General features: G+C 38.8%; 1 protein-coding gene across 1 annotated transcript in view; it reads left to right on the plus strand.

Moving 5' to 3' along the window:
- Window positions 1–16744: 16744 nt before the first annotated feature.
- The window catches only part of TENM2 (teneurin transmembrane protein 2), a gene marked incomplete at its 5' end in the record, with an annotated part of 567758 nt that continues 564544 nt past the window's right edge, over window positions 16745–19958 (plus strand). Inside the window, one exon of the mRNA XM_082064051.1 lies at window positions 16745–16780. The remainder of the gene's footprint in view (window positions 16781–19958) is intronic.

Consider the following 19958-nt stretch of genomic DNA (forward strand, 5'->3'; position numbering starts at 1 on the left):
ACAACTGAGCGTTTCTGCAGATTTTTTTCTAATGAAGCTTTTAAAAGAAAATCTGCTGCCCTTTTTGAGGGAATATATTTTTATTCGAAGTTATCATCTCTTTTAAATATGTGACAGTTTTATGACTGGTAACTTTTCTAGTAGTAATTCTGTATCACTGAAAACCTAAATATGACAGTTCCTGAGTCTCCCATGTCCGGTTTCTTGTCACTGGGTAAGAGAATTAGACTGAGTGACTTCAGCTGGGGAAACATCTGCTGTAGTTATGAGCTGATTGCTGGCTTTTGGCTAAGCTCAGCTCTAAATCAGTCCATAGTTATTATAAAAGAACACATTCTGGTTGTTTAGAGTTGGAATCATAACATGAGTACCAAGTCATAAAGCAGGTTTTTTAGAAGGTGAGAAAACTTTCTAGCAATTTCATGTGTTTCATTATTGTTTAAACTGTTTATATATTGAGGATTTCTTGGCAGAAGGCATCTCACAGCATAGCAGAACTTGGAGTCAGTGTTTGTTAGATCACAGTGAAAATCCCCAAGTCTGGTATGGCAAGGGAGGTGCTATTTTATTTGGGCTTCATACCCCCTGCTTCCAAACATATTCACGTTTTGCCTTCTATCAGTTGGGGAAGCAAATAACTTCTCTACTAAATGTTTGGCTGTTGCTCCAAAACAGAAAATATATGCTATGTGTTTCAATTAAAAGAAGCCCTGTAGCAAAATGTGTTAGTCACAGGCAGAGGCCAAGTGTATCATTATTCTGAAGAAGCAACAGTCAGGATAATGACCGGCTGAGGACAGTGGGCGATGGGAAGTGAAGCCTGTCTTGTCAGAGCACTGTCAGTGCAGTCTGGGCACGCTTCGCGTTGGAAAGTGCTGCAGAATTGCAGGGATGTGGCTCATCTTTGGAGAAAGAGTAGAAGGTTGCCTAATGGCATGTAGTAATTTTAAGACTGATTTACCATATTTGCCATTATAACCAAAAGAGTTAAGAAAACGGCTTTGGTGTTTGATTCTTTCCTTGCTTTGAGACAAACAGAAGTTGTTTCTGGGCTTCCAGTGCATTTTACTTTGAAACAAACAAACAAAAAAAAATCCAAAGGAGACTTAGTCTGGTATACTTTACTTTCCTATGAAATATATCCCTTATGTAAACAGCTTAGGTGAGAAGCATGTTATATTGGAGTTGGGACTTCAAGAATTACACTGGAGAAGTGGCAAATCTCAAAAACAATATTATGCACATGATCAGCCTCGTAAGTACTGAGCTCAGGATTCTGACTCTGTGTTGCAGCTGCTCAGCGTCTTTCTGAAATGGGGACCGGGGAGCCAGCACATCACTAGTGGGAGAAGAAGAGGGAGCAGCACGTAGAGTGAATGTTGCACAGAGAATGAAACTGATGAGTTTGGAAGAAAGAAGAAAGACAAAAGTGGTCAACAAGTTGAAGGGGGAGAGTAGCGAAGTGCTAATTCTTCAAGCTGAGAGGATGTGTTTTTTTGCCAGCCATTCATATTATCTGCAAATCTGTGGAAATATGGAAATTGAAGGAAAAAATAGTAATATCGTCTGTTTTAACAGGTCACAAAAAGGTAGCTGAAAGTGCAGAGAGAATACCTATTTTAAAACTGTGAGGTTTTTTAAAATTTTTTTTTAAATATTAATATTCTCATACAGATTGCTGTAGCATGTTTATCTGCTTGTCATTTGTCTAAAGTAGCCTACTCTTTCTAACAATAATTTATTCTTCTTGAGTTTCTAACTGTAAAAATGTGTTTGAGCATTAGTACAGTTCAAAACAGAAAATATACAACTGCAGAAAGGAAAATAACTTTAGCTCCGTTTCCCTGCACATGTTACACTTGAATATAGAACAATATGGTGCACAATAGATATTTACGGACGTGGTATTTGGTAGTGCCACCTATTGCTAGGAAAGCAGAACTAAAATGAATATTTTTGTTATGTTAATGTCTAAACTGAGCAGAAAAAGGAATGGTACCTGTTCATCTTTTAGTTATTTCAAGGTCATACGTGGAAATAAGTTTGACCTTGTTTTTATAGCTATGAGATGGACTGTATTTTAATGGTTTATCATACAGCAGCCCCAGAGATGGTGTGGTAAATTTCCATTCCAGAACGCTTGCTACTGTTGGCACATGGTTGAATGCCAGTGGCTCTGTTTTGGCTAAACTTATTAAGTCTGATTATTTCCCCCTTCCTTTAATTGATTACATTAAAGTTAATGTAATGCACTAGAAGGTTGATCCTAATAATCCTGAAACTGCTTTAGATTTAGCAAAACACTGAAAGTTAGGGTTTTTTTCTAGTGCTTGAGTTTTACTTTTATGTCAAATATGAAGAGAAATAAATGTTTTTTAACATGCATCCGAAAAAAAAAAAAAAAAAAAAGTAAGAGACTAATGATGAAACTTGTTTGAAGACATGGACTTAATGATCTGAATGCAACTTAATACTTAGCATCCTTTATCAGGTCTTTCAGTTAGCAAGCATGAAAGCTGATTTCTCCACCTGCCCTTTAAAGGATGATATTTGTTTTATTATAGAAGTATAACTAATGCTAATGATAAGAATAATGAAAGATTTATAAGGGCAGCTTGGGATCAATTTTTGGTTTTAATTGTGGTTCTTAGCATTACTGATCCTTCTTACTGCCTCAGTTCTACTGTTCATTTCTACTAGAGAAACACTCTACCCTAAAAATATACAGATTTTTGGCTTACAAGCCAAAGGGAAAGGAAACATTTCTTTTCTGCATTGTTTTCCTCAAGAAGGATCTAGATGTCTAGGTAAGAGCAGGAAAAGATGGAGCAGCGTGGGAGTAAGTTTTTCTTTCTCAGGTCCAGGCAGGTATCTCTCAGGAGTTTATTGCTGCTTCACATAACCAATATTCTGTGGCTGAAGCCGTCCTCCTTCCCCAAAGATAGACATTTCCTCTTACACCCGCTGAGCTGCTGAACAACTAGAGTCCTGCAGAGCAGAAGGGAATGAAAGGAAGCAGCTCTTGAGTATACAGGGATCTGTGGATTTAGAGGAGGTTCAGAGGGACAAATAAAGAATGACCTGCCCATCTCCTAAACGGAGAAATGATGCGGAGAAATCTGACTTCATCTTCCTAGTTAAGTTCAGGACTGGAATCTAATTTAGCCAAATGGAAAATCTTTCCTTATTGATTTTTTTAAACTTTTTTTTTTTCTTCAAATGCTGTCTAACTTCCTTTTGTCTTAGTTGCTTCTTGGACCTTAATTTGAGGTCACTTGTATTCTTTGCCCCTTTCTCCACTGATCCAGGTTATACTTTGTCTTCTAAAACCTATTTTAACATCTTCTTTTTCCCTGTGCACTTGTATTTAGCCCCCCTGTCTTTTTAATTCTGAATACTGTGGCAGGCAAAAGCAGCATAAAGCCTTTAGCAACTATACTTTGCAATATGGAGAAGGGGAAGGCTGTAGCTGCCTAAGGATTTACTTCATGGATGGATTTTGTATGCTCTCTCTTCTTGAGTCTCTATGCGGAATTTCTTCTGCAGTCTGTGTTCCTATACAATTTAATCTTTTATTTTGTGTTTGTAGCTACCTGCTCTCTTGGTGTTTCTTCACATTGGTCCACCAGTTTAGTTGTTTTCCTGTTTATTCATCTGCCTGCCATCTGTGCACAGAATTGGGGCATCTGAGCAAAGCCAAGAAAACTTCAGCTATTGGTGCTAAGTTTAAACCCCCTGTATAATTTTCCCCAACGCAGATCCTGTTGACATAAAAAGCTAAATACTTTTCAACAGTTACATGCCTTTTTATGAGTCTGTATGCCCTCTTCTAATGAAGTTTCATGTTTAAAAGAAGTTAGATACAAAATGTATGAGCAAAGGTCCCTGGAGATGTCTGTGGGTGAGCCCCGGGGCCAGCGGGGGAGCCTCAGCTGGGGAGGAGCGCGGTGCTGCGGGCAGCATGGTGCTGGGTGCCCGGATGGGGTGTCCTTTTCGGGAAGTGGTGAATTTGGAAAAAATCTTAGTGAAAATCATTTAGGCAAAGGATGTGTGCATAGGCATTGGTGCTTTGTTGGCATTGTCTACAAACTATGTATCTGCAGCCAAACACCATTGTACTCTGAAAGAATTTGGGAACTGAAGGAGAAGAAACGCTCCCCATATAGTTTAAGATGTGACTTTACTGCAGGAATTTACTCCTTTGCTGTGACCTTGTATCATCCAAAATTGAATGTAATAGCAGATATTAAAGCCAGCATGTAAAAACTTTTTGGCACAAACTGGTTGCTTCTGATTTCTTTTCAGTTGTGATTTGATTATTTTTTTTTTTTTTAATTAAAAAGCAACTGAAATTGTAGAACACTGAAACCTATTAATTGATTTTTGTGGATGATGGTGTAAATGGCTTAACACCAAATAGTAATCTATTTCCCTTCCAGTCCTGTGTCAGTATTGTTATCTTGTAGTACAATACTAACATATGATTATATCTGCCATTAATGCATTTAACAGCAGATGACAAATTGTATTAAGATAAGAAGGGTCTCATGCTCTTCCACTTGCCCTGGTGTAAAACAGAAGTCGCTGCCTTGAATTGAAAAGATTTATTCTTGTGTAAGAACTTCCTGGTGTAAATGAGGAAAGTCAAGCCTGACATGTGGTGATGTACCAAATTATGTTACAGGATATTTAAATTCTGTCTCCCACTGTGAACAGCAGGATACCGTTTTTATCCTTCCTGTTGAATGCAGAATCACTTTTCCATTTATAAATTGAGCCTGAACAGAGTGCTCTCAGTATTGCCTGTTCCTCTGTTACCCAACACGCAGAATATATTAAGACACCTGTTCATCCTTGTAAAGCAAACAACAAACAAACCAAAATACTTTCCTGTAAACAAATTGTTCTGTGATTAGTGGAACTAATGGAGCTTCCCTGCCTGCACATTTCTGTCCTTCATCCCTGATCCCCTCAGCAGCCCTCCCACCAGAAGGATCACCAGTTTCTCTCTGCTCACATTCGCTATGATCTCCCCCTTCTCCTTTTTCCCTACAGTAGTGCCAGTTTCTTTTTCTCCCCATCTTTTAAACCTTCCTGCGGTACCTTCCGCAGGTTCCTCCTGCCCCTGGTACCCACCAGCAGCACTTCTGCCCAGCTGTGCCTTCATGTTGTGCTGCTGACATCTCTGGGGTGCTGGGCAGCCAGCAAACAGTTCAGAGCCCCAGATGTCTCTTCTCAGGTGTGATGCTAATTCGAGCCTCTTGTTTTACTACCTGACAGATTTTCTCAGAGCTCAGGGGAGTTTAATATCTTCAAGACAACTGCCCTCGGTTAAATTTCATAGAAAGGAATCAACAGATATTAAAAGCGTGTCTTTATTCCCTCCTCCTTGTTCTAGTGATTGGTCTTTGTTAGACTAATTTAAGTTTGTTTTTGCTAAACTGCTGCGCTTTCCCCTATCTTGCTCTGTCTTGTTCTGCAAATCATGTGCGGTGGTCACCACCCTTGTAATGATATTATTAACTGGATAGAAAGCACGCACAGATCAGGAGAGCGGTGTTTAGTCCCTTATTACTTTTAAGGGCATGTCCGCAACTTCTGTTAATAAACTTCTAGATCTTGCACTTGAGGATGGTATGATATGATTGCCTTTAAGCATACCAAAAAGAAAAGAGAAAGATGAATACTGAAAATCTTTAGCTTAAAAAAATAAAAAATAGCAGATCACATAATTACAGCATATAAATGATACTGAAATGTAAATAATGGAATGTATGAGGCTGGAAGAAACTTCTACCAGTTCCTTCTACTTCCAGAATCCCCTGGAGCTCTAGTCCGGCACCCTGCTCAAGCAGGGTCAACCAGAGCAGGATGCTCAGGGCTGTGTCTGGTTGGGTTTTGAGTATCTCCACAGATGGAGACACCACAAGCTCTCTGAGCAACTCGTTCCAGTGTCTGCCCACCTGTGCTAGAAAGCAGTGTTTAACCGGAATTTTCTGTGTCTAAGTTCATGCCATTGTGTCTTGTTCTGACTGTGGGCTCTTCTCAGTGACACCCTCCCTTGAGGGACATGTGCGCATGGGTGCGCTCTCCCCAGAGCCTTCTCTTCTCCAGACTCCACAGTCTCAGCTCTCTCTGCCTCTCCTTGCAGATTGTAACTCATACAAGTGTGTGCGATGCACAAATGTGTCCTGAATGTGATTTCACCACCGTAGTATTAAGGAGCAAGAATAAAGATTCTTACTTGAGAAAGAACAGTTCTGAATAATAGCCTACATATGAACATTTGCTTTTCCCGTAAAAGCAGGAAAAGGTGTAAAAATCTGAGAGCTGAGCATCACTATGTGAGAATAAAAGTTGGATGACAGTCTGTCCTGGAGGTGGTTTCATGAGGATTTTTTGCAAGTAGCATGATAATGTAGAAAATATTTTAAAAACTTAAACCCAGCACACATTCAGAAAGAATTGTAAGCCGTAGCTACATCAAATACCACACTGGTATTCTCCTTTGTCATGTTACGAATGGTTAGCCATTATATTGATGAAGTTTTGTACTTTGTGTGTCATCTTTTTGCATCAGCAATATTTGTTTCGTATTACTGAACACTGAGGTGCAATCTGTGGTATTCTTTTATAAACCTAATATTTTTTCCAAAGGTCATTTGGAATTCTGTACTCTGAAATTTAGATACTAATTATGTTTTCCAGAGGCTTACTACCTAAAAGTTGACCTGCCTGTGTATGTACGGATATTTAGGGTTAGCATTTTCATTGTAAAGGGAAAACTGTTCTAACTTCTTGCCTGTTACTGCTTCAAGTTAGCAAAGCCAGGAGCAACCAGCGTCCTTTTAAGCTCTCCTTTTGTCAGTGGCTATGTATAGCTTTTAATACTTGAAAATCCTATCCAAGTGTATTTATGCTCACTTAGGTGCTATCCAGTATTCAGCATCCAAATGCCAATACTCTCAATTGAGGCTTTTAAGCTCATTTGTTGCATTGAGTCTTTTCTGAGTTTTGTAAAAATGAAAGCATGCACGGTATTTTTTTTATCAATATGTATTTGATGAAAATGTTGCAAGTTTTAAAATCAGCCTGTTTGCTCAGTGCAGGGCACGGGCAATAGAAATAGCTGGGAGCACAAGAGTTACACCTTGTTTGGTGAGATGGCTTTGTGCTTAACCTCGCAGTACTGGATCTCCTGGTGAAAATAGAGTTGTTTTGTTGTTTTCTCTATGAGTTGGTTTCCCAAATGTTTATGAAAAAAAAAAAAAAAAAGGAAGTACTTTTTATCTCAGTAAATATTTATATCTATTTAGATTGTAATCGTTACATATAAATATACTGAGCAGAAATTTTTTGCAAATGCATAAACCACAGTCAGTGAATCCTATGCTGCCAAAGAATGTACATGTGGCTCTTTAGGGGCTAACGAACAAATGAAGTTATTTCTGTTAATGACAGACTACTGATGAGCCATTAGCATTTACAGATATGCGTGTTTTATTGCTGTGTTTTATCAGGGTCCTACCTTAAGCCCTAAGCTAAGGAGCTGACAGGTATTGTAAGAGTCAAGGACTAGAAATCTACATTAATAAAAAGCAGATCTGTCTTTAAACTACAATTTGAAAAAGTAAGTTGGCTTCAGTCTTACGATAAATATAACCCTTACCTAAAAGGCAGGTGGCAACTCGCCTCTTAATTGTCTGAATATTTGGTACTGCTTGCTTTGAAATTATTTTGGAAGTGACATCCAATATATATGCCAGATTTTTTTATAATTGCTTTGTTGTTTAGGTTTTTTAATGAACAGTGAAGGGTCTTGCCTTTTCCACATTCACAGCTAACAGATGATAGGACTTGCAAAAATGTAATATTAAAATATTTTATGATTTAGAAATACTTAATTTTATTTATGTATTTATGTACATCATTCTGTAAAGGTAATTAGGTAAAAAAGGAATGACCCGATAAAAAGATGTATGAATTTCTCTATACTGCTTAATGAGGCCTAATATAAATCTGAGTTTCAAATCACATTAGGGTTGTCATATGCCCTAATTTCAAATGACAGTTCTGGCTTGCCACTCAGTTGGCCTTTTATTTTGTGTCACAAATTAGCCACCCATGTGGTTTTATGTCACTGTTTTATTAGAGCAGTGCTATGCCTAAGAGATGGGGAAATTTCATTACAGTAGTTCTGTTAGACCACAGCTCACATTTTGTGCAGGAGGGTAGTGGCAGGTTCAGGACATATATATATATATATATATTTTTTTTTTTTTAATCGATAAATATAGAGGAGTGAAAAATTCCTTCTAGTTTTCCACACTTCGTAACAGTGTGGTTCAGTGCAAATGTGATTTCTGCTCATTAGCAGCTGCGTATCAGATCAAGGTGCTACATCGCTCTTCGGCAGCCGTTGCTGTTAATGGGTGACTAATACTGTGTACAGTGGAGAATACAGTGACAGGTGAAACAGTTCTCAAAAATGTACAGCGTTTGTGATACTTGGTAAAATAGAGTGTCTGCTGTCTGTAGTTGAAGAAAGAGGATCTATGAAAGGATATGAAAACTATGAAAGGATAAAAAAAAGCTGTGAATTTTGTGGGCTTTTTCTGAATCTGCTGTTTGCTGAAGAGGATTAGCATCTCATAATGCCTATTTTTTGATCTCTGGCTTGATTCTGCACCTCTAAGTCATACCATCTTGTGGGTCTAAATAAATAAGGTAATATATAGAGTTTGATACACTGATTTAATATTTCGGGATTGGATTAATAGTCTGGGGAAAGGTGAAAATACAACTTCTTGTCTTCATTTGCCAGTGCAAACAGCATTACCAAGATGAGCTGGTAGGTATCAAGCCAAATAATTATTTTCTGTCTCTGTCTAGAGGTAGAGAGATGCTAGCAGGAACAAGAAATAGAATACAGGCTACAGGCTCTACTGGTTCAGATCGATGGCCGTAAGTGGATACCTGGGGACAGTAAAAGAGGCAATCATAATAGAAATGCCACTTACCCTTTCCCAGGCTTTCAGCCCTTTTGGTCCTGGGACTCCCTGAGCTGGATGTGGTCTCGGCTGCTTGGGAAACCTCAGCGGGGTTCTCTTCTGTAGATCTTTCCTGCCTTTGCTTAAATGCTTGTAAACTTGTGGCCTCCCCAGGATCCTCCAGCAAATGTGCATTTGCTGTGTAAAGAACCACCTTCTTTAAGAAGGGGGGAAGTAAGAAAAAAAAATGTTTTGAACTGGACTACTGCTAGTTCTGTTTGATGTCCTCTGGTTCTTGTATGGAAAGGGTCAGGAAGGTTGGGGTAGCAAAACTCGCAGATCTCTCTGTGGTGTCCTTTCTCTGAGTGGTTTGATTTTGTCCAAGGGGGTACGGTAAGTGCATTGCCTGCTGTTTGCTGTATTGCTGTTTGCAGTGCTGTTTGCAGGGTGGGACGAGGAGGTGCTGCCCAGTGGCTTTGGGAAGGGAAGCGTTTCTCCAAACTGCCCGGGCAGGGGAAGGGCAGGTGGTTGCTGCTCTCTGGCTCATTCTCGTCACATCCGATCAAAGCACACTGGGGTTTTGACCATTTGATGAAAAGAGCTGTGAATCATGATGTTATTATTGTGGTCTAGAGAGTTTATAGGAATGTATATATATATATATATATATATTTATACACAGACACATTTAAGTCTCTGGATGAGAGACACACTCTCCTGTAGTTACTTGATTAATTCCTTTTAAAGAGACAATACTAGGTATCTCAGTATGCATTTAAATAATAAATCTTATCCAGAGACTGCTTGGAACTGCAATTACTATTGATTTTTCATAAAATACTGTTTGAATACCTTTTCATTTATTTGAATGTTAAGTTTTGCTTATATCCAGACCGAATTAAACTTGTACTTCTAGTGCTGCCTGGTGATGGTGCTGTGAGTGGTAGTAGGGTTTCCTTCATCCCACCTAAATAATGTTTCTTTAGTGGCTGGTGTAACGTAAAGAAGGAAAGACTGGGACTTTATTTGCAGGCTATGTTAAGATTCAAGGCTGCAGATCCATTTTGGGTGTTGAGCAGCTGCAACCACACGCCAGCTGCTGCTCTAGCAGCAGTGATGGCTGATTGAGAGGGGTCCTCCCCCCCCTGCTGCCTTCCTTTCATCCCCAGGTGAGCTGTGTTTGGCCTGATAGGATTGTCCACTTCTCTTCCCTCTCCCCTCCCCTGATGTTTGCAGCTTCACCTCAGTAGCTGTTGCTGTTTGAATCCAGCTACCACGATGCCCATCTTTTGAAGTTTTGCAGTACTTCTGAAAGTTAATGATATTTTGGAATTTATGCTGTAAGTTTTATTCTTTTCTCCATTATATTTTATCCTTTGTAATTGGAAACTCGAAGTGTAAAGTAATGGTAAATATAGTCTTATATTTATTTTCATGCTTACAAGTGCAGCTGCTGTTCATTTGCTGTGGTTATTATCTACTTGGCTGTTTGTTTACATCATGTCAATGAATCCTTGGACTCGGTTGAGTCAGACTGCTAGTTGTGGCGCTTGTGTGAGCATATATGTACGCTAACAATTTGCACCTTTTAGTAATTACTCAGTTTTATGCTGTAATCTGTACTCTACAGTGAGGCTGATGAGTGTGTAGCTTGTATGAGGTACTTGAAAAGAAAAACTAAACCAAAACTAAATACCAGGAGACAGTGATTGTCTCCCTGGCCATGAAGTGGGGGCTGCAGTGGGTCCCAGGCTGTGGTGGCCACCGCCCCGAGCATGGTTCCTGCTGCTCTCCTGCACAGCACCTGAGTCCTTTGTGTGAGTCTTACTCAGGTGCTTTGCTTTCTCCTTGCAGTTCCTTTTTTTTTTCCTCTCTAGAAACTAATGAACTCTTCACAGTTGGCCTATTCTTCACTCTGCAAATTATTGATAGATGTTTCCTGTTTACTTGACACTTTTTCAGCCCTTTACTTTCTTTTATTTGCAAACAAGACGTATTATTTGTAGGTGTTACATTCATGCTGTACCTGTTCTTGAAAATTTTAATAAGCTATCCTATCAGATTTGACTTTTTAAATTAATGTGAAAATATTTGGTTTCATAATTTCTCCCCTAGAGTTTTTTGAGTCTTTTTCTTTCAAGTTCTTCCCCTCGCAGTTTTAGAAACTCCTGATACCCTGGAACAGGATAGAATCTTTGAAGGTTGTTATGCAGGGGTTTGTATCTATCTAAAGCACTGTTTTGTAACTGGATATAGACCATGCATGAAACACCCAGCAGTGGCTGTGAATGATTATTTTTTTTCCCCCTCTACTGAGCATAATTCTGCTTTATTATTGTCAGCTCTGTTGATTTGTATGCTAGAAGTGGCTTCTTCCTGCAGGGATGGTGCTACAGCTGTTGCTTGTTAAGCACCAACTTTTAGTGTTACTCCATTGTAGCATTTTTAATTTATTTGTGGAATCATGGTCGTCTTCATGTTTTCGATGACCCTATTGCTTCTCCTCAGCTTCTGCATTCTTTCTCCCTGTCCTTCTGGCTACATATTTCAGTAGATATGTCACAAAGGCTGGGATATTTTTCAGTTTTACTGCTTTTCTTTTTATTTGGATTAAGGTTGCTGTGTCTCTGAAGATTGTGAGCAAAGTTACTTCTCTGGTGTATTGTGTTTTGTATTCTGCAATGAATCAGCTGTGATTTTAGGTCTCTGCCTCTTACAAGCCAGTTTTATTAGATTTTTGCCATGATCTTTTCTGTTCCCATGAAGGACTGCATTCCTGTTCTTGTTGGCTTTGATCAATAGTTCTCTTGAAAATTTAAACTCTTGTCTTCAACTATTACTAATATTCATTAGAAGAAAGGATTATTAAGTTAAAAGTTTGCAAGATGCCGATTGTGAACTGGTGCAGAACTTAAATACTAGAGAAGTGTATAATTTCTTCTTGTTTGAAATTTAATTTGTTTATTTGATTTTGTTCTACAGCTGTGGTATACTGAAAAACTTGTGTTGATAATTTCATGGCTGTTAGAAGCTGCTATTATTAGTATTATTATTAGTTACCCAAAATTCAGTTAATTTTTATTTACTAATCTACCACTCTCATGTCTTTTGCTGGCTAATAGGAAGCAGAAATCGTATTTTTTCTTTCAAGTTTGGCCTAAAGCTCATAAACCTGATTTCCATTATATGTATTGATGTCAGGATGAGGAAAAGTGTGTCTTGGAAGTTTTACTCTCATTTGTCAGGCATGTTAAGTTTTGATGAATAGCACTTTCAGTAATTGGCATCTATGTTAAATATCAAATGTATACAGATTCTAGATATGCCTTGATTTGTTGGAATGTTTGGTATTTTATAAAGCATTAGTTTTTTGAGGATAATAATGCGTTACACATTCAATATAAATTTTGCGCTGTACATTCAAAGTGAGTCGACAAAAGTACTAGATTTCTTAATTTTTTTTTTTTTTAAATGCCATGTACCATTTTTAGTTACAAGTAGGCTCTTTGCAAGCATCTACCTGTCTTTATTGCAACATGGGCTGTATTAAAGTGTAATTATTCAAGTTACCAAAAGAAGTGGGGAGGAAATGAAAGGACTCAAAGAACAGCCAACACTAAAATTTTTAGCTTCAATTTTTCCTGGTGGTATATTTTCCTCAGAACCTTTCCTCTATGCAGTATTTTGATCAGATGCTAAGAACAAATTATTCTTGTGAAGCCAAGTATGGTGGTGTTATTTGTTCATTTTGTTTATTTGTTTGTTTTTCTGCTGGGGTGAAGTCAATGAAACAGGGAATTCAGGGGTAGGACTGTTTTGTAGTGTGAGTGGTTGCATGTTCTCTTGTGCTACAGTTCCACCATCAATTGTCAGCACCTGATCAGGACATCCCAACGTGCTCATTCCCGCCCCGTGTGCTGGCATTACATACGGCAATGCGCTGAGCCAGATGAAAGAAATGATGGAGACTAAAACTGTGGCAGGAGGAGACAAAAGAAACAGAAATATTTTGCCAAAGTGCCCAGTCAGTTTCATTGAGTAACCACATCAGCTTCTATCCTGGCTCCAAGTAGGGAAGATGTTGCAAAACTAGGAAGCCAGTTGCTGAGGTGAGGAGAGAATTGCCCCTTGTAGCAACGTTGGCTCTTTAGCCTGCACACAGAGATGGTGCCTGCTGGTGATGGACTCACATGGCTGCTGTGTTGAGGAGAGAGGCAAACTGGGATCTCTGTGCCCTGTAGCCTTCTGGATGGTGACAGATACCTGTATTAAACAGACTGTAGCATAACCAGTAAATGCTTGCTTGTTCCTTATTTACTGGGTACCTTACTTTAGAAAAATGTTTATTGTTCTGAGCTTAGAGCTGAAAGTGCCCAGAGCTGTGCTATAGCATACAAAATGCTGTATAACACTATGTGCTATGAACATTGGGCACATGGTGTTAGTGAACACTTTGTCTTCAGTCTTCCCATGCCAAGATCCCAGCCAGTTAATGGGAATAGGGCTTCCTGGATGTGGTGGTGATGAGATGGTTGGCACTGCAGTGGTGGGGCAGGGAGGCTGCCCAGGGCCAGAAGGTTCCAAAATGAGCAGAAGAACGTTTCAGTGGCGCTCTGTGGGTGGGTACCTTACACCAAATGATCTAGTGACTAAAAAAATATTAGTCTAGAACATGAAGTATGTACTGACAAAGACCAAATACAAATTGTCTGTGTTATGTTGATTTTGCAGTTCCCCTGGATTTTACATGCATGCAGCTGTGATATTCTGTTTCTATCATTACTGCGTGTGTAATCTATAACCTTCATCAAAGAAACATGACTCATTAATTAATCATGAACAAGGGCAAGACAAGTAATAGTGTGAAGTGTGCCAGATCTTCTCTCAAAGTTTTTGAGTGTCTGACTGCTTGTAGATACCGTCTCCATAGTACTGGCAGGTTACTCTGTAAGAACCAGGTCTTGCAGCGTATACTGAGTGTATGGATTTTTCTATCAACTGCCGCAGTGGCACTCAAAGTTACAACCTTTCTTTAATTAATGCTCCTTGTACTATTATGAGGTGCATGCTTACGGTGGTTACTGGCACTGTTGGTTTTAGCTGAAATTTAAATGGCAACAGAGACCATGGCCAAAGTGTGGTAAGTATTTGTACAAATTGGCACCCAGCAGAACGTGTAAATCTTTACATGACTTGTTTTCACTGGTGTTGAGGAGGATCATAGGAGTGTGTAGAGTTGGCGGCAGTAGGGTGTCCTATGGCAGAACTGGTGGCTGTGGAACCATCTGGAACGGGCCATGCCTGGCTCAGGGCAGCCCCAGCCTCTCCTCACAGGTGCCTGGGCACGCTGCACTGCTAACACCAACCTCACTGGCAAAATTACTCTTCTTTGTTCTCAATGCAAACTTAATTCTCATTTATCTTCTTTGCTGATTAATTGGCCATTTGATGACAATTGTCTTGTAAATTTGCAGTACGGCTATGAAGCAAACAGATGCGTTTCCAGGCCCTAGAAATGTATTCCGTGTTCTTCCTGCTGCTTTGAAATAATCATTTCTCAGCATTAGAAACTGATAAATTAGAAGAGAGACAGTTTCTCAGACTCCAGAAATGTTTGGTGACAGTGACAGCTCAGTACATGGGATATGCCTTCTCTTTCAAGAATGAATTTTAATAAATCTTACTTTGATTTTTTGGTTTTTTTTTTTGTTTGTTTGTTTTTTGTGTTTTTTGTTTGTTTTTTTTTGTTGTTGTTTTGTTTTGTTAAGACATTTTTGCATCATCTTACATCTCTACCCTGCAACTGGCTGCATGAGAAGATGTGACACCAGCAGCGCAATGAGAGGAAAGGTCTAGATTTGGTATTCGGAACAATTTCTTCCTGGAAAGGGCTGTTGGGCATTGGAACAGGCTGCCCAGGCCAGTGGCGGAGTCACCATCCCTGTGGGGGTTTAAGAGGCATGGAGATGTGATACTTGGGGCCATGGTTTAGTGTAGAAGATGGTCTTTCTGGATGATTAAAACATGATCCTACACATCCAGTTGCCAGTTTTTATAGGAGCCTGACTGGAGGCAGATTTTACCTCTCACAAATTACTTATTGTTCTTTTTCATGGTAGATTATCAGTGTTTGTATCTCCGTGTAACCTGATGCTGCTCTTAGGAATGTTTCTGTTCCAAATTCAGCAGTTCCTGAAATAGTGATACACTAACAGGAAAGGTATAAAAGAATTAGCAATTATAAGCAAATAATGTGAATGGCACAGAATTACCAAAGCAGGAGGTATGTAATAGAAATGTAATTTGCATTGAGGCATAGGTTGATAGGATTGCACAAAAGAAAGTAAGCATAATAGTGAAAATAAGGAGATTATGAAAGTAAAGACTGCATTCCAACCCCTAATTAGTGAGGTTATCTGGATTTCAGCTTTTGCATTTTCAAATTAAAAGCACTGGGTTTTTTTTAACATTGATTCATATTCTTAGGAGATCTTATGCTGTGATTCTGGCCTTAAAGATTTTACATGATACTAATGTACAATGTGTATCGAATTCTTTGTCTTATTTAAATAATTGATGCTTTATGGAAAGCTGTTGGCCTGAAATACAATTATGCCTATTCATTTCCACGGAGATAGACCTCAGCAGTTAAGTAGTGCTAGTACATCAAGCTTCTTTTTTAACCAAAAAATAAGTACCATTAATTTAAATTTAGTGAAAGCAATAGATAAAGACGGCAGTGTTAAATACTCTGTGTTGCAAGTTGCATATGTGGCAATGGAAAGCACTGGCTTTTCTTTGTGGGTTTTTGTATGTACTTATGAAATATTTGGCCTTAGTGTTAATGGTTTGCTTGTCTGTTCCCACCTCCAGCATGTGGTAGTTTTGTATTTTTTTGAGTCGGCAAGTGTCAACTGTTCAAATTTATTTGGCAGCATGACCAATCACTTCTTCACCATTATTTCTTACTGTTCAATTTCATAATGAAAGGTGAATTCTATGTTTTTTTGTAAGTCATCTTACAAGTAGTTGTGGCTCTACCTGCATCATTTCATTGGCTAGGTGAAATATAAATCAGTTGCTGAGGCTGTGGACTTGTTAGGTAATTTTTCTTTTCTAAAAATACTTTTGAGGATAATGAAAATTCTGAAGAAAATGTGGGAACCAACAGGTAGGACAAAGTATTACATACTTAGAAATAAAAGAATAAATTAGCAGAGGAAGCAGCAAGTGGTCTGTAGAGTGGTGACATCTAAGAATATTTTAGTTTAAACTTCCTGAAATGAAGATATGTGGAGGAAAAAAATGTCTTGATCCAAAGGTTGTGAGGAATACTGTCTGAGGTCATAATGTCTTTTCTTTCTTTAGGAACTGAGTAGAGAGGACATGGTCCATTCCTACCTGCTAGTTTTAACAGTGTAAAAACTAAATGACTAATCAATCTCATTGTTTATGTGTCTACATTGAGAGCAGGAAGGAAGGAAAATGAGAGGTATAAGGAAAGATGTGTCTAGAAGATTATTTTTTACATCCTAGACTGAATAGATTTTATACACCTTTTTGAAAGTTAAAAACTGAGAGAGATTATGTACCCAAATATTTTTTATATCTTTGCTTATTACTAGTATTTTACAGTCCATTTATTCTTAAAGTTAAACTACTTTTTTTTCTTCTTGACAGATCCTTCTTGCTTTTCATTGCCCGACGCACTGAGAATTCCCTCTCACCTGATGAGCTAAAGACACAACCCATAACGACTGCAAAGCAGAGCATTGCCGACCCTCCTTTCAGTGAGTAGTCACAACTTCAGTTTTGTACGTTGTTTTGCTCTGAGATGTGTTTATATTGTTGACCGAAGTGCTTCCATCTAAGCTTGAAAAATGCCTAGAAACATCTCTGCAGGAAAGTGGTTTTGTGGAGGAAAGCAATTTGTCTCGGCACTTTCCTTTACAGAATCTACTTCAGTCTTTTCCAGCCCAACCGAATTACCTCAGAATGCTTCACTAAGAAATGTGCCTTTTTTGTACCCACCTGGGCTTTCATTTGCTGGAGTTGCCCATCCTGACAAATTCAGGATCAAATGAGGATGGTAGGAGCTTATTGCTCTTGGCATCAAAAGAAATTTTTCTTCGAGTGAGCCTTTTATTCAGATTCTTAACACTACAAAAACTATTTAGTCTAGATGAATGGCTGCATATCGTAAAGTTGTAAATCTGTGTATTCTGTAATATACACTGTGCAAAGAAAAGATAAACAAAGAGAAGAACCTTTCAAATAATTTCTTCTTTTGTGGTGTCTCTAACTGCTGGACAGAATGCTCACAAGACACCCTATAATTTAATTAATGTTGTGCATATGCACTGGGAATTCATTTAATTACATACAGTAACACACTTATCCCAATGTGTCCAGCAGATGAAGTAGGCTGTCTTGCTTAAGAGTAGTTTAAGAATAAAGGAAATATAAGCTTCGCTTGATGGATTCCTTTTTTTTTTTCTTTTTAATTTTGAGCTTTTTATTCTCTTGTGGATTTTTTGTTTTTACTATAATAAGTGTATCTATATATCCCATGTAAATGTTCCTTTATTTCTTGTAAGGAATCTTTGTAGTTCATGTTCAAATAGTTAAAGAACAGATTGACAAGTACTTCTCATACCAAATTCCTGGAGAACAAACATTAAGTGATAAAAGAGATTGGTCCAGAAGCTCTCGCTTTTGCTCTGTGTCTCAAGTGCAGTTTGTCAGGAAAAGGCTGCAGAAGTTGGTCCTCAGTGAAAATTTCAAAACGCCTGATAGCTCAGTCTCATACCCTGCTGCAGTCTGGTGTAGGTAGGGTGGGTTGGTTTGTTTGCTTTTGTTGCCTCTTTTTTTTTCATGAGGGAACCTGAATAACACAGGGTGATCTACCAAGGTCAGACAGCAGGTCAGGAACAAAGCTGAATGTGAAATCACATTCATAAATCCCTGCAGTAATTAAAGTTGAGAACGTGTCCATTTAAACCTCTCAAAACGGTAACTAGATCCTGTAAATTGCCTTTTTTACATTGCTCTGGGAAGTACTGAGACCAGAAAGGTTTTTCAGATACTGAGGGGAAAAAATTTCCAATTGTGTGGCTGTGGGGAATTTGCTATGGGTTTGATTTGAGTCGAGATGCGTTGTAGGAAAAGAGATTGTAATGCTGTGGTGCTTATGGGGAGCAGAAGTAGTTGCTTAAGAGGATTTCCACTGATTCCTCCAGCTTAGAGAGGAGTCCTCACAGACCCCCAGGACATGGGAGGAGCGTAAGTACCGCAAGAAGATCACACACGGTGCATTACATCAGCTGATTTGGAGTTTTATTTTGGAAGCTTTGGGGTTTTGGGAGATGTTTAGTCTTCGCATTCCACAATGAGTTTTACTTAGCTGCACATTTGGGGTTGGGAATTTGTCCTGGGTGCCGATGATAACTTGTTTTCAGCCTGTCGCAGGCTCTGCTGTTGACTTTGCAGGGTTGAACCAGTGCAATCTCTTCTTAATTTCCCATAGTAGATCGGTGTTCCTGTAGATTTGCTGGTGTGATGAAGTAGTGCTGGTAACTTCTCAATTATTTCTCTTTTGTGATGTTTCCCTGGCTCTGAGCACTGCCTGTTTCTGCCTTCAGATTTGTTCTTATTTATACAACTGATAAAGACTCAACATCAGTTCACAAACAAATATTGAGACTCATTTCCCTCCATTGTGTCCTTCTCCAGCATCACCTGTGTTATTCAGAGGCCACTGCTGTACCATCAGTGTTTCAGCATATTTGTTAGGTTTACTTTTTGTTTTGGGGTTTTATTTATTTTCTTTTTAACAAAGGCTGCTATTATCCCATCATGGTGGATCAAATCCTTTAGAAAGTAACTACCTTAAAGAAAAAACAAGTTTACTTAAAAACCTCCTGGACTTATCCCCAAGGAGGGATTCAGTTTCTTAGCCTTACAGATCTTGACTGTAAATTCCCTTCTTCTGTGGGAGTGGGAAGACAACAGCCTCTCAGTCACTGTTGTCTTCAGTGCTCTTAGCCCTGGGTCTGGAGGATGCAAAATGTTTTTGCACTTTTAAGGCTGCCACTCCGTATAACAACATATTCTGTATGGTTTGCAAACCCTCTGTAAACTCACATTGGTATGACAACTCAAAGCTACTTGAGAAAATTGCTGAGGCAGCCCTCTCTTTACTGTCAGACTCACATGCTTCTCCACCATGTTTGATTTGTTAGATTCTAATGATTTTAAAAGGGAACAAAAGTATACAAAATAATGCAAAGTGTGCATGGATCTTCTAAGTCACAGCATCTGTCACCAACACTAATGCTCTGGTTTTGAGCCTATAGATCGAAGACTTGTTTGCATTATTTCTGCCAAATTCCAGGGCCGCTTCTGCTGGTCGCACACACCTTCGTACCCTGTACTGTGCTTTGGCCGGCACCTGAGAGGTACCTTCAGTGAGAGCTGACGCTCATTTCTAGTGTGCTTGTGCTTAGTGCTTCCCATATGGTCTAATTTGCTGGCTGCTTTCCCCTTTCTAGTGTAGTTCTGTGCTCACAGCCTCGCTCCCCTGCACCAAAAAAAAACAAACAAAAACCAAAACCACAAACAAAACTGCAACCACCAAAAAACAAGCCTCCTGCAAAACCCCAAACTCCATTTCATTGAATGGCTTCACTTCCAGGAGATTGCATAGATGTGCTTTGTATCTTTCAAAGATACAAGATACCATTTTGCTGAAATAGTAGTCAATAGAGGTGAGGAAAAAGTCTATATTCTCTAAACATGTAGTCTTGTAAACAATTTTATTTTTAAGTATGCTCTTATCCTACCCTAAAGCAAATTAATTTTTTTCCATAGATTTATTTTGTATACTTGTGTTTTTGAATAGTTGTATTTTTTATGTCCTAAGCAGCAAGCTCACAATCACAACTTGATAAATAAAATATTTGCACTCAG

This window comes from Streptopelia decaocto (genome assembly GCF_964273445.1).
Source record: "Streptopelia decaocto genome assembly, chromosome: 12".
In the NCBI taxonomy this organism is placed as follows: domain Eukaryota; kingdom Metazoa; phylum Chordata; class Aves; order Columbiformes; family Columbidae; genus Streptopelia; species Streptopelia decaocto.